The sequence below is a fragment of the Dermacentor silvarum genome, chromosome 4 (assembly GCF_013339745.2).
Source record: "Dermacentor silvarum isolate Dsil-2018 chromosome 4, BIME_Dsil_1.4, whole genome shotgun sequence".
NCBI classification, from domain to species: domain Eukaryota; kingdom Metazoa; phylum Arthropoda; class Arachnida; order Ixodida; family Ixodidae; genus Dermacentor; species Dermacentor silvarum.
In genome coordinates this window covers 33,712,791-33,719,162 of record NC_051157.2, presented here as the reverse complement: position 1 = coordinate 33,719,162, position 6,372 = coordinate 33,712,791, and the positions used below count along the sequence as shown (strand labels likewise).

The 6,372-nt window shown below is 47.0% G+C and overlaps 1 protein-coding gene across 1 annotated transcript in view; it reads left to right on the top strand.

Annotated features, from left to right (window-relative positions):
* LOC119449746 (peptidyl-prolyl cis-trans isomerase 7-like) overlaps positions 1 to 6,372 on the top strand; it is a 403,577-nt gene that overhangs the window by 67,148 nt on the left and 330,057 nt on the right. The window lies entirely within an intron of this gene.

Sequence of the window (6,372 nt, the reverse complement as noted above, 5' to 3'; positions counted from 1 at the left end):
AACCGACCAGAACTAATGACGCGTTCTATATCTAGCGAACAGCACGCTTGCAGCTTGATTCTAAACATCCGCAAGTTTGAGATCAGAAAAGTTCTTTAAACATACGGCTGCTAAGCTGCGCTTAGAGATCCAACCAAGTAGATGTTCTATGGGACCAGAATATGTATAAGAGAAACCGGGGCACTGTGATATACACGCAGGCAATTACGCATATCATCTCCGTTCCTTATAATGCCCTTCCTTCCTTTTTTTTCTTCTTTTCTCTTTTTTTTAGGTTAAATAAAAGAAAGGATAGATTTACACAGCCGCACATAAGCTGAGTACCGCAAACACAAAAAATTTACTGAGGCAACTAGACACACTTTCAAACTCATTTGCGATTAAAATAAACATATTCAGCTAATATAGAGTAAAGAACATTCTGTAAGCCCAGTGCAGATGAAGTTGCTATAAATGACGTGCTCGATTGACAATGACTCCCTCCGAAAAGCAACAGTAAATAGCTTCTCAAGCATAAGTGCACCAGCAACAAATGTTGCATGGATACAGTGGCGCACCGACGGGGGAGTTCAGGAGACCTAACCCCCCCCCCCCCCCCCCTGTGGCTGAGTTAACCCCCCCCCCCTTTTTTTTTTTTGTTTAACCCCCTTTCTTTCCCACTCATATAATACAAGTGTCTCAGCCTTAAAATTCCGGTTGTGTCTTCCCTCGCTCGATCACCTCCCGCCGGAATAGTACTCGCTTTTTTTTTTTTTTTTTGTTAGGTTCTTTCATTCGCTGCCCACAGGTAACCAAATAATCATTCCAGCGCATCGTTTCTCCCGCCATACGCATCCCAATGCTGTGTATCTACCACGCGCCCATTCCACTGCGTGTCAGCGTTCTTTCTTTGTGCACACAGCCCGACAATGGAATACCCTTCCTTCTGACATCGCCCTCATCACCGACATTTCTCGTTTCAAAGCTGCCATTGAAGACCATCTTTCAAGTCACGCCACCTAACCTGTCCCGCCATTTTTCTACGTGCCCACCCCTCATGTAATGTCCCGTTCTGGGACCTTTGAGGTATCATGAATAAATGAATAACTGAATAAACTGTCAGTATAAGTAATCCTTAGTTGTACGAATGTGCACCTCGAACAGGCACTATCCAGTAATATTTCTGCATCAGGTATGAGGTCAGATTAAATACATGATGCGAATATAGTGAATATCATATTCTCGAATAGAATGTTAATTTAAATTGAAGGACAATTCGATTCATGTTCGAAATGTCACATATGTAAAGGAATGGCACGCAAACAGGGTAGGGGCATCATGGTAAGCGCGACGCATGCACTGCCGTACGAAGCTTGTGCCAGCATGCAGTTGTTACCGGCCACACGACATACCTTCTTTTTGCCTTCTCGAGGGAGGTGCTCCTGTTACGTGCAACCGGAAATACGATGCAATCCGAATCACCGAGCTGCAGCCCCAGCAGCGGCCCGCCCCGCTACGCTATCCCTTCTTTCCGATGTACCATATACGATGCGCACTGCAGAGCATCGCTTCTCCACTGCTTCTGCGTCGAGTTCCAAGGTCCGATTTGCGGACCGAGGCAATCGTGTTTCGACGAGCGTTGTGTGCGAAATTTTCATGGCCTCGCATTGTGCGGTGTTAGCGGAGCATATGGGGAGATTTCTTGGTGGATTGTTCCGACTCCTCGAAACACTCCTGGGACTTCGAGAAACAGTTCCGTGAAGCGAGCGTACATTCTGGGCCCGCATGCGCTCGCTTACCTCTCTCGCTAAAGAAGACGCATTCAAATGGTAAGATCGGCACGCTGAGCAGAACCGTTTACATCATCTACAAATGTTCACCGATGAGCAGCGGGGTCGTCGCGTCGGAGCCGCCCAATGATGGCGAAAATGGAACTGGGAGGCGGTGCGAAGTCGCGAGCGAAAGTGGCAGAATCATATAGAGCCCGCAGCTCCGCCCGTTAAGGATGTCATAACCTAGCTCCATACTATATATAGCTAATGTTAGCTACTTCATCATGATGATGGATCATCATCATCATCAGCCTATATTTATGGCCAATTACCACAGTCTTGCGCTAGCTGATTCCAACTTGCGCCTGCAAATTTCTTAACTTCCTAACTTCATTACCCCACCTAGTCTTCTGCCGTCCTCGACTGCGCTTCCCTTGTCTTGGCATCCATTTTGTAACTCTAACGGTCCACCGGTTATCCATCCTACGCGTTACAAGGCATGCCCAGCTCCATTTTTTTTTCTCTTAATGTCAATTAGAATATCGGCTATCCCCGTTTGCTCTCTGATCCACACTTAGCTACTTAGCTAGACCCAAGTATACGCTGTCAAAATCCATGACGACACGAAGAATTGGCAGGGGAACATAAGGGTGGCGTCGCAATCCTATCTTTATTGCGTCTAATGTGGATTAATTAACAAGCCTCCCCTCATGGTGTGAATGGCCATTTCACTATTCTAAAAGCGTAATTTACTAATATAGCTTTTTCTCATCATCAATGCCCGCGGCACAGTTGTCTTCCATAGTCATCCGCGATTGTACGAAGTAACATGCATACAATAAAACCAGAGAAAGCATAAGGAACATTGATTTTAATGTTTAAATGAAATGTACAAATAATATGGTAAAGGGAAATGAAAAGCGGACGAAAACATAACTTGCCTTGTAGATTTCAGCTTGCCGCAAGTGGGAGCCGAACCCACATCTTGCGCATTACGCGTGCCGTGCTTTACCAATTACGCTAACCGCGACGGCCATCCTCCCGCCCACTTTCTTGGGTGTGTGTGTGCGAGATTAGCCCTGGGAGTATTAGCCAGCGCCGCTCGCGGCCAAGGCGGTTAGAGTCTATTCTGGGCATCATCAAATTCCGCCATATTGTAGAATTCTGAAATGGCGCCATTTTCAGCCAATAAGAGAGACCGTAGCAGCTCTTTGGGCCGATCAGAGCCGACAAGATGGCGAATTCGACAACATGGCGGAATTTGGCAATGTCCAGAATAGCATCCCTGGTCAATAAACCCTGGCACAGGTACCTCAAGCAAACTGAAGCGTCAAGTTTGCAACTCTGTAGCAACAAGAAACAAAACCACAATTGTGTGTACTGCACCTAATGAGGCACCTAAAGCGGGCAAAAGGTGACGTATTATGCACCGCTCTGAAATAAAAATCAAAGCCTCTTTGTTAAAGAAAGATGGTTGAACGCGAAGCTTTCTCCCATGCAAATTGAATCAAAGTCGAAGTCCAAAGCCAACGACCACGCAACGAACCCAAGAAATGCTGAGCGACCCGATTTGATGCATATGCGATTTGATTGCTTGTTTAAGATTGTATTTTTTGAACGGTGAAGTTGAATGAAGGCACATTTCGTTAAGTTGCATATAATTTATTTTAGATAACGTAGCTGTTGATGACACGCACACACTCACACTTTCACGAACGACTCTACACTTGTACAGCATTGCCTTATGATCGCTGTGGTAGACGGTCAGAGGCTTTGCCGTTGCCGATATACGGGATCGGCCTTACGGGCACGATCGCACTCGCGCTTATATATATATATATATATATATATATATATATATATATATATATATATATATATATATATATATATATATATATACACACGTTCGCGCACGGCAGCCTCTTCTGCCGTGCTCTGCACCCCCCCCCCCCCCCCCCCCCGCGGCCTGGAATGCATTGCGTGACACGCGAAATGAAATGCAGATATATACAGTTCGTCTGGGTAGCGTGGCGTTGTAGTTCCCATTGTTGTTATCGGTACAACTGCGAATGTAAACTGTAGTGTTCTACGATACGTATGTCGCGCGCCGTTGTTCAATTGTGTGCGCAGATAGTTCCTTTGTGTAAGTTGGCTTTCCTGCAGTGCGCTTTTGGCGCTCACGGACGAATCAGTGAGACATAGAAAGCTTGGCTTTAATATCACCAATTTGTGAGCAGGACTTGGCCGAAAACACTCGTAAACATTGTAACAATTTCGCGTAACATGCAAATTCATGCATCACATTTGTCCTTGTGATGCTCTAGTAGATGCAGTTTGTAGATCTGCGATATCTGTTTTTTGTGTAGAGTTACGAATTCGTAAACTTTGTGCTCAACTAGTTTTTATAACTTACCAATTTTCGGCAATCTTATTACAGTCTACAAGGCCATAAATAAATATTCCGTTTCCTACAGTCGGTATATAATTAGGATTTCTCTCGTAAATGCAACAAATGCTATTCGGATCGGTCTAACAGCTGTCTAATGAGAGCATATTCCTGCCTTTTACACGTGTTTGAACAGACAAGTCACAGTTGGGCCCGAGCGTTCTGTAAGTACATCTGCGTTTGGCGCCACGCAGCCAAACAGAACTCCGCTAAATTAACGCCGAACCATTGCGCTTCCGCACCTCCTTCACCTTTTTTACATTATTTCAGGGTAATGTAGCCGAACGGACAGTTGCTCTGGTTAAACCTACCTGCATTTCATCTGTTATTCGACTGTTAATTGCTGACTGTCGCCTATATTTCTACTCACAGGTTTCTTTTCTACATTTTAATGCGAAGCTGTTAGCCTCTTGTTGGTCGGGATGTTTCGCGGCGTGCTCACCCTAAAAAAGGGCAGCTGGAAAAGGGGTTTGTGTTTGAGTTTCCGCGTAACAGAATTAAGTTTTCTCGTATATTCGAATTACAATCCGATGCTATTATGTCTGAAGGTTGTGTTTAAGTCGTACTTTAGAAATTTTTCTGACACATTTTACTTTGGGAAATTCAATCAGTTCAATAACGCATTTGCGCTTGACGGAGGGCCTACAAGAATGAGGATATAAGCTGTGCTAACGGTAGCGCCACCTAGCGGCCTAGGTCACTCTGGCAGACCTCAAACGGCAGCTGCAAAAGGGCTTTGTCTTCTATAGTTTCCGCGCAACAGATTTATGTTTTCTCGTATATTCCAATACCAGTCCGAAGCTATCATGTTTGCAGCGTGTGTGTAAGTCGTACTTTACGCATTTCCTGACGCAGTTTACTTTTAAACATTAATTTTGTTCAACAAAAAATTACACCATCTTCCCGTAGGGGAACCCTGAGTAGTATGCGAAGCAGCCATGGGGTCGACTCAAGTTTCCATTAGTTTTCAGTTCGTCGTTTCCGTTATGTTAATTAAGGTACGTAGCTACCGGCTTCGCGAGCCCGAAGTTCGGGATCGGCCTGTCGCCGCTGCCATTTCGTGGCAGCGGCTCGAGCCCTCTTCTCCGCGGCGCTGCATCCACGGCGCTGACACTGGTGTTGACGCTGGCGCTGTCCGTGGCACTCATCGCGGCGTTGCGGGAGGAGAATGAGAGGAGCGGAGCGCGCGCGCGCGTCATCATACCCATTATACCGCGAGCTACAGTGGCGCCCCCAGCGGAGTATGCAGCGCCCACCGTCGCGCCTCTAACCTAAGCTGCTTCGCATTATCGCGCGCGGAGCCGCAGGTGTTGCCATTCGTTGCACAATCCGGAGAGGAGAGGAGCGTCGGAGAGGAGGAATGCCGAGAGGAGAGGAGATGAGACAAGGAGAGGAGGGGGAGGAGGATGCGCATGCGCAGTGCGGGTGTGGACGCCGCACGGCGGATGGACGGAGGGAGGGAGTGACATAGCCCCAACCATAAGCTGCTTCGCATCTAAAATAAAACCCCTTCCCTACCGCGAACAGGGGTGCATGCACGCGAAGCTTGTCCAACCTTGGGGGAGGGGTTGGTTAGTTTTTTGAGCGTTTGAGACACATTAAAGAGACATGGTTGTGGGTGAATGAGAAACGGTTGTTTATTGTTGAGGTTGCTGGCTGTCGTCGTTGTTTCGCTTCGACTTCAGCTTGCCGAAGCTCTGGATTCGCCCGGCGAGCACGAGCACGTTCACGGGCCCGCTCCCGCTGCCGTTCCTTCTGTTCGGCAGAACGAACCAAACGCGGCCTCCCCATCTGACTGCCGGGCCTGAACTGGCGGGAAACGGAGGGCGCGAGGCCAGCGAACACGCGATCACCCCCTTTCTGTGATTGTCTCCATGCATGGCAGAATACACGCAGAAATGCCGCGCGACTGGTCGCTCGAGGCACTTTGCGTGTATTCGCGGGCTTCTTTAACACGCTCGGAAAAACACTTTTATGTAGTACGTGTTGAGCAACAGAAAGCTGTATCGGGAGTTTTTCATGTTGCTCTACAACTTTCTCATTGACACTTTGATAATTATAGGACAGTACTTCTCGAGTTAGATAATTAATTACAATTAGCTAATTAAACCTCAGTAACGAAAAAATTACAGGCGGCTACACCACTGCGCTGGAAACAATGCGCACTAGGTT